We start from the raw sequence: 9,351 nt of genomic DNA on the forward strand, positions 1-9,351 counted from the left end.
GCCCTGATCTCTGCTCATTCAGACTAATACTCCACTGCTGCTACTGCTGCCGTGTCCTGTGGCCTTGGAGGAGAAAAGCCAGTTACTGATCGTGTGTCGACAGACCGCGAACGAAGAACGGTTTAAATGACTCGTACGAGGAAGATGAGTGTCTGTCTTTATAGTGCACCATTACTCTAGACGTTGGACATTTCAAATCGCAATATTGATCCGACACGACTGCGACGAGTGTGACTCTACGGAAGATGTACTGCTTTGAAAATGAATGTTATCAGTGTTGTTGTTTTTTTTATGTTTGAGATAAAGTTAATCAAACTGTAACTATAGGAGTTTTAGAATATTGTGATGTTACGTGAAGCCAAATAATTGTTAGCGTAATTGTAGTTCTTTTTGGGGCTATTTCTCCAAAATGGTTCTGCGACACTGTTAAATCAAGTGCATCATCGTTTGAGGAAAAAAAAGCATAATTTTGAGAGCAAAGTAAGTACAAATCAGTGGGTGTAAAACGGGTTTAGAACGCAGGAGAACAATCTGTAATCAAACCCTCTAGATACAACTTTATCAACGTGCAATTATACATAAAAGCTCTTAAAAGTTGATATTGCTAAATACAGTATTATTTATGTGCATATTATTGATTTGACATGTCTGAATATATTTTTGCTGGTTTGGTTTCGATATATTTTGGACATTTGACTGAAAACAATGCAAATCAAGACTATTTTTTTTTCAGAAATATTGTCAGAATCAAGTCAGAAGAATGCAAAGGTGAATATTGTAATGTGTCTAAATCTATTCACACCATTACATCGACTTGAGTAACCTTCAGAACACATCCTTGAACCTGTTCTAAGAGTCGTTTTCACACAGAATGACTTTTACTCGTGTACTTAGAAGCTCACGGGCACAATATTTCACATGTTTATGAATCACAAGGCATCAATTCAAAACGGGAACTCTGGTTCGTGATTCATACGTGATCGGGACAGCTTCTTTTCTTACTTTCTACATTTTGTGTTCTGCCTTGACCCACCTCGGCAAGGACAGGGCCATTTCGTGGTTTAGTGTGCGCGTACGCCTTCATCCCTCCCGCCTGTGTTTTTTTTTTTTTTTTTTAAACTTGGAAATAAAGCCATCTGCACCGCGCTCTCTGGAGACCCCCGCACTCCCTCGTCTCCCCCATTCCGCCTCCTCCGCTGTAATGGGGAAATTGCTGTGTCTTTCCGCTCTAGTTGGGATTGGCAGCGTTGATAAGCATTGCAGGGACAATTAGAGTTAAGAGTTTCTCATTGAGGAGCTTTTCCAAAAACGACACAGAGCTGTCACAGGATACCCACAGGGCGGCAACTCAAACACGACGGCACGATATGAGGAAAACAGACGCTATGATATTTAATAAGTGGGTACGGTATAATGGCGTGACAGCGATAGGCCCGTTCAGGAGCTTTAATGACAGCTGAGCACGTCTAAATTGAAAGTCGTGTCTAAAATCTGACTTTTTAAATGCATTTTAAGTCGTGACACGTTTTCAGAAAATCAGTCCATCTCTGACGCATGAAGGGCCTTCACATTACTGCGACGTTTCGTTTTTGCAAAATGGATATTGTGCTTGCGTACAATATAACAATAGATCCGGGGATATTCTTGGTCGACTGTGTATCCATTAAACAACCCTGAATTATTAGGATCTTGGGCAAAAACTACTGAGAAATATGAACAAACGGCAGATTAAACTGTCACTCCCAAAACTCTTCCTGCTGTTGTGCATATACTGAATAAAAAGGACTAAAAAGTGAATTGATTAAACGACTCAAGGTGTACAGCCCGACCTGACAAACACACTCCCCCATGTTACTGATGCCACCTTACATGACGCTCCAATACACAGGGGAGGGGCCAGAGGGGAGGGGCCAGAGGGGAGGGGCCAGAGGGGAGGAGCCAGAGTTAGATTATGGATTATGAAGCCAATTTGAGAAGTAAAACATGCAACACAACACGCAGCAAAGAATGAAGAAGTGAAACCTTCCTAAATTAGTTTGAAACGCAGCAGCAGCAGCAGCAGCAGGACTTCTGGAAACAGTCTGCGCAAATAAACAATATAGAAAAGAATATTGTAAAGAAAAATGATTTGTATATTTTTAAATAAATGTGCACAGTGAAAGATTGTGAACTCACTTACCGGTTTTCCATTATAGAGACAAGAGGTCCCCATGATTATGATCAGAGCCTGTTTTGGAGTTTACAAATCTGCTACTTTACTAATCGTAATTGCGGCTATTTTCGCATCACTTTGACGCGGTGCAAAGTGTAAAAGCGCTGTACACGTGGGTGCAAATGTCTGTTATGTCGTGACATTATGGGTGTTTTGTAAATGCGCTGCTTGACCTGCGTTTGCTGCGTGAAATCTAGAATCAAGGAACAAGGCTACAATGGATGCCCGGTAAAGCATGTTGGGACGTGGCATCTGTTTCCCACCACTCCGGGGATGTAACACGTAAAGGGGGGCGACCTCGGACGCACTTGAGGGAGTACGTCTCCTGGATGGTCTAAAAACGGTAGCGTCCCTGCAGGAGGAGCGGGGGACATGTCTGAGGAGAGGGAAGACACTATTGAGATACAACACATTTCCCTTTCTGTGTCAAACCTAAGCCTGGATAAATCATGAATGAATTCCTTTGAGTATGTTCATGCAACGAGAAAACATAACTCAAAGAGGAATGTGGAGCAGTGCAAACTTTTCCATATATAAAGCACTTTCCCATAGATCAAACTGAGGAGTGTGCCAGAATATCGATCGTGATGCTACATTGCTCATTTAGAGAAAGGAAACTTGTTTATGCAAAACATATTCACAGTCTTAATTATTAAAATGGGAGTATTTTAATTCAATTGTGTGCAGGTTGTGGATTAGAAAAGAAAAACGTTGTTAAAATGTATTGGGTTCGTTAAAAAATAGTGATTTATATTGTAGAATATTATGAGCAATGTATCAATTATCACATGTATTGCAATATCGTGATGATATGTATCGTGTATCGTATCGAATCGGGAGTGACCTGGCGATTAATCAAACTACAACTAATGACATTCAGCTTCTTTTTAACAATAGTATCCAAACTTCTTCTTAACTTCTATCTGGATTCACCATGATTTACATCCTTTTCATTATTATCAACGTTTCAACTCTCTTGAAAAGTCCCATCGTGGTGGAGTGGTTAAAGCGCAGCACACGTATGCCGGCCGCAGTGTTGTGAGTTTGAATCCTGAGAATTTGCTGCATGTCCTCCCTTCTCTCTCATCCCCCATTTCACGCTTACCTTTCCTGTCAAATAAAGCTTTAAAAAAAGAAAAAGAACCATCATCTCTGAACGCCTCTATAAAACCACACTTATATCTGTGTTATGAGAGAGTTGTGTGAGGAAAAGCAAATCAATATGCAAATCACTGACTAGGAGAAGTAACAAACTTTGACCCTCGCTAAACCCTAAATGCATTTTGAATTTAAAGTGCCTATGGCCGGTTTTTAGGATTTTCTATTTTTGACTTTATTTGGTGTATTTATACCTGTTGCACATATAAATTATCGTTTTTCACCAATCGAGTAGGTATTTGTGGAGAAAACGTTGAAAAATCTGTAGGAAATGACAGAAAGTGACATCACACTAGGGACACTCATTCACTCAGTCAATGTTTACGCAGAATTTACACAAAAAAACAACTTTTTTGACTCTCTAAACATGAATTCAACAAGATAAAGTCGCTCTCATATCTTCTTATTGGTCAAATAAAAACAATTGTGACATTAGATGAGTTTTTGCCCAGTGTTTGCTGGGTAATTTCCTAGAGTAATGTCATCAATTACAAACAGGAAGTGAAAATATAAACTTAAAAAATGTGCTATGCTGTGATCAAACGTTTATCTTAATTGCATTTTTAGTCCAGTGAGTAGTCTGACCTGTCACTTTAGGCCTTTACCGCTTTATTGCTCCCACAAACGAACATTATTTCACCATCTACACTCTCTTGCAAACGTTGGCGCCTCAAAGTCCAGTTGCGCTCGGCGCTCGGTCGTCTCCACTAAACAGACTTTTTCGTGGCTGTAATTACATTGATCTGAACGCTTCTTCTTTCCCCCGCACAATAGACAACTCCTGCAGATGTTTTTTCCTCCACTTTTCTTCTTTCCTTTATCTCCCTGGTGTTGTGGAGCGTCTCTCTCGCACACGGCCCGGCACAACAAAAGCCCGAGTCTCGTCTTTGTTTGGATGCGCACGACGAGACGACCATTATCTCAGCGGGCTAGCGTCGAACCCGAGCCTTTACCTATTCCTGAAAACGAGAGGCGTGCGCGCGTGATTTGGCTAGCAAGGGCGGCGGCGGCGGCGGCGGCGCGCGCATTCTTCCCTAAACTCATTACCGCTAAAAGGTCCCGATATGACCTGGGACAGAGAGAAATATAAAGGTGTGGAAGGAGCTCGCTTGGGGCATTGTTTATGAGCTAAGTGAAGTGGACCATCACACTGGGAGTCAAGCTAAGGCCAAGTTAGCGATGGAGGGAGCGATTATTTTGGAGAGACGCTCGAGCGAGGGTGAGAGAGAGAGCGAGCGAGGCGGGGGCTAAGGGGGCTAGGCTACATTCCACTAAAGCATTTGATCCCCCCGTTTCTGTAACAGGACCCTCTCCAGATAGTTTAAGGCCGGCTGTAGCTTTTGTTCTGTGCCTTCCTGCTCATTAGGAGAGCAATAGAGACATCTGCTACCAGCAAACAGCGTGCATGACACAGCTTGTTTACCGAAATGAAGTCTTCTGCGCCTTTAGCTGTGCATTTGGGGCACTAAAGGAGGCGCGGATCATCGTATGCCGTGGCGCAGTGGCAGTTTAATGCATTTATCGCCGACCCTATGTATCCAGGCTATAGGGGGACGTCACAGAGAAGTCACGGGGTGTTGTTGTTGTTTTGGGGGGTTGGATAGAGCTAATGGGTAAAGGTTTGGGGGACAGAATGAAATCAAGACTGTGCCATTTGCTTTGGTTCAACATGAATGTTTTCTTGGTTTGTTTGGATGCACAACCGTCTCTCCATGGCAACCATGACTGTTGACAAAACATGTGACGGTCTCAACTTTTCCTCTACAACTTTCACTGTTACTACTGCTATTTCAAACTAAAAGACTTGCTTAGAATTTACGTTAGAACTAAATGTGTGAATTAGAATTAACAGCATAATTATGTGGACGATCATTACCACTTGAAACTCAAATTGCCCTATCGCCTTGACAACAAGAGCTTTCTGCCTTAAAACTGACTACTATATCAGAAAACATCATTCATCCTCTGAAGGACCATCAGGTGAACGCACACACAAAAGCAAGTACTAAAGTATATTCCATGATCATATTGACAGAATAAAAGAATAAAAAGGGCAATTCTTAACCCTGACTTCACATTTATACAATCTCACAGATAGTTTAACATGAAAATGACTTTACTTTTGAATGTATTTTTATTCATTTGTTGCCTTTGTATATGTTAATGTAAATTTTTCTGAAATTCAGTTTCTAAACTATAGGAAAGACTCTAAATCTAATCTAAAACATCAGACAGAGTTCAAGAGGGAAGGAGAAAAGCACACAGAACAGAGATGAGTTCTGATCAGGGGCATCTGATGGCAGTGACCAGGAGCACTAGGGTACAACCTATATTCACGCTATAACTAAAAGTACCCAAAGTATAATGATGTATTCTACCATTGCTCAAATTGGTCTTTTGTTCTGAAAACCAAAATATGGCATATTTCGAAAGAGAAAAAGTCCTCAAAATGTTTCATAAAACAGGAAGACAAACCCCACACAGTCAATACTACCACTAAAGCCTCATACATGTACCACAAGTACGAATAGCAATTAGCAGCATAATTATCCACTCAATGGAATTACTTTAAAGTCAAATTGCCCTTTCGCCTCGACGACAACAGCTTGTAACCCGCCTTAAACCTGACCTATAATTCATTTAGACGCAGCACAGATAAGTGTTTTTTTTTCCCCCTCCACTCTCTCCGTCTCTCTGCATTCCTCTGGCTTTTCATTACGCTCCGCCTGGGCCTAAAAAACTCCTAAAGGATCACGTCTCCAATTTCCTCACCGAGAGCGGGGTCAAAACCGGCATCAGAAGGGGAAAAAAATAAAAAGAGGCCTGTCGTTAGTAGCGGCTGCCAGCTTTTCTCCCGAGCCCGGATAAAAGCTAAAATAATAAGCGCGCTAGGTGAGTCTGTAGCACTCGCACTGCTAATTGGCCATAAATGAGTCCATCTGGTTTGATTTGGATTTCGGAAAGGCAGCGGGGAAGCAGCGTGTACTCCCCCCGCCGCCCCCCCCTCCCCCCCCCCTCCCGCACCAAAGACCACCTAAGCTGAACTCATAACACTGAAAACCACACTACACGTCTCCACGCTGCAGCAGGTACGGCCGTTTGAGACCCCCGCGTAAGCCTTTCCTTAATGGCCACATTATGATTAAAAGCCCACAGCTAAAAAGGGCTTTTCCATTTGAGAAGCTGCCGTCTCATTACAGAAAATTAAAAAATCAGTCGTTAAGGGGATGGAGGGAATCAAACTCTGAGTCAGGAAGTCGGGATTAGGCCTGAAATGAGAAGGAGACGGATTGAAACGGACCTGCACTAGTGATATTCTGTAACATTCTGGGTTTCGGTCGGATAAGAGAAGAAATGTCCTGAGAAAAAAGGGATTACGAATCAAGTTGTTTCAAAGTCGCGGAGAACAAACGTCCCAAACGAAAGCGCGCTTCAGTAACAGCTCAGGAAAAGAGATTGAAATTTGAACCAGGGCAGCAAGGTTATGACAAAAAGTGATAACCCTATAATAGAAGTAATATCACTGTGACAATTTAATAGTTTTGGCACACGTTCAGTGAAGTAGAAGAGAAATGGAAACTTTTCAAGCTTAAGAAAGACTAAACCATGACCAACACAAAGTTACACAAAGGGAAATTAAGTATAAACCAGGAATATACAGCAAAATATGATGATGATGATGATGATGATGATGATGATGATGATTCTTCTTTTTCTTCTTATTATATCTATGAAATTTCCCCATGTGTGGACAATAAAGGAATATCTTATCTTATATATATTACAATTTACATATCGATAGACAACCGTTTAATACGATTCTTGTTTCTCTAATGTTAATGTGTAAAAATAATAATAATCTGGACCTTTTCACAGTTACGCAGACAAACTATTGACTGCTAAATGTAAACTATAATGCACATTCAGTGAAGTAGAAGAGAAATGGAAACTTTTCAAGCTAAGGAAAGACTAAACCATGACCAACACAAAGTTACACAAAGGGAAATTAAATATAGACCATGAATATACAGCAAAATATGATGATGAGGATGATTCTTCTTATTATTATTATATTACAATTTACATATCGATAGACAACCGTTTGACACGATTCTTGTTTCTCTAATGTTAATGTGCAAAAATAATAATAATCTGGACATATTCACAGTTACGCAGACAAACTACTGACTGTAAATATAAACTAAAACGCTTTCTGTGACGATGCTAATCCATGAGTCAAACGTGTCGACATTGAGTGTGTTGTTGCAGAGTAGCTCCGTGACATACACCAAGTACCGTCACAGAGCGCTGTTACTTTCCAGCTGTTTACAACATACAACTAAAGTTATTTCCCAAAGTCACCAACTCCATTAACCTTTGCTCGGACAGAATTCAAATAATGGTAAATTTGACTGGTTCCACTCTGAGGGGTCCAGGCCTGTTGGCACCAATTCCCCACCTTTAGCCGTGATCAATCCTGCCGCGCGTGTTTACTCAGCTGGACCGCGCTCTTGATTCTGATACCAATACGATACATTAGCTCAAACACAACGGCGCTATAGCTCAGATCAGGTGCAATGGAGGCGGCGAAGGGACAATTCTGAGGCTTTAGACCGGCGGACGTTTCACACGGTCGGCTCCATTTTACCTGTAAATCACGAAACACCCTCATCCTGGCTGAGAAGCTGCTTTCTGTTGTATTTAAGATAAGATAAGATAAGATAATCCTTTATTGTCCACATATGGGGACATTTCGGTGTTGCAACGCAGGTAGATACAGGGGAAAGGACTCTTATAGAACTCTTATATAAAAAAATAAATAAAAATACTCTTATTAACAAAAGGGAATGGAGGATTTTTTTTTTTAAAAATAAATAAATACATAAAATATAAAAATAAGCAAATAAATGAACACATAAATAAATAAACAAATAAACAATAAATAATAAATAAATAAAAAATAAATAAGAAATAAGAAATAAAATAAAATATTAAAAGATAAAAATAATATAAAATGATAATAAAATAAAGTTAATAATGATAAAATAAAGTAAAGTAAAAATAGCTAGCATAAGACTAAATAAACTAATACCAATGGTAAGTAAACACTCTTATTTCATCAGTTATATTCACATGAATATGGCCTTAATTGCTTGTGAGTATGACAGTAATTGCACAGGAATATGACGGTATTGCACATGGTTAAGTCAGTATTGCACATGTTCAGGGCTAGCAGTGTTTGTTATACAGTCTGACAGCAGCAGGAAGGAAAGACCTGTGGAACCTCTCCCTCACACAAACATGTTTAAAGTACAGAGATACTCCCATAGGGGTCGACTTGAAGTGTTTTTTAAGTTTTTATAGTTCTATCTATCTTAAAACTCAGAACAACACAGACCAGAGAGCGAAGACCACAACAAAGAGAACACAAGCAGCACTAAACGCCAAAAGAAACAGGAAAATAAGAGTCACTTTTGGTCCAATGTCTGTCGAGTTTGACCATTTCCACATTAAGTTCGAATGTCATTTTTACTGTCAGTCCCGTCTTTGGGCGTTGGTGTGGTTTGTGTCAGAGTGTTTGTTTTAGAAAGAAAAATATCAATGTTTTCTGGTTAATAAAGATGTGATAGAACAGAATGTGATGATAAAAAACTTTACAGAAGCAATTAACAGGTTACTGAAACCTCACACACACATCACACTTTTCTACATAAAAATAACTGAGAATCTTTGTGGACCAAAATATGGATCCCGACCTGAGAGTTATAAATATGCAGAAAGTCAAAATGTGTTGAATTCTGAGTATTAGTAGTAAAAGGTGCTACTGTCGTTGTACGTCTCCTGTAGTTGTACGTCTCCTGTAGTTGTACGTCTTCTGTAGTTGTACTTCTTCAGTAGTTGTACGTCTTCTGTAGTTGTACGTCTCCTGTAGTTGTACGTCTCCTGTAGTTGTACATCTTCTGTAACTGTACTTCTTCTGT

The sequence above is a fragment of the Eucyclogobius newberryi genome, unplaced genomic scaffold (assembly GCF_026437365.1).
Source record: "Eucyclogobius newberryi isolate DKJ021-1_F unplaced genomic scaffold, fEucNew1.0.hap1 SCAF_6, whole genome shotgun sequence".
NCBI classification, from domain to species: Eukaryota; Metazoa; Chordata; class Actinopteri; order Gobiiformes; family Gobiidae; genus Eucyclogobius; species Eucyclogobius newberryi.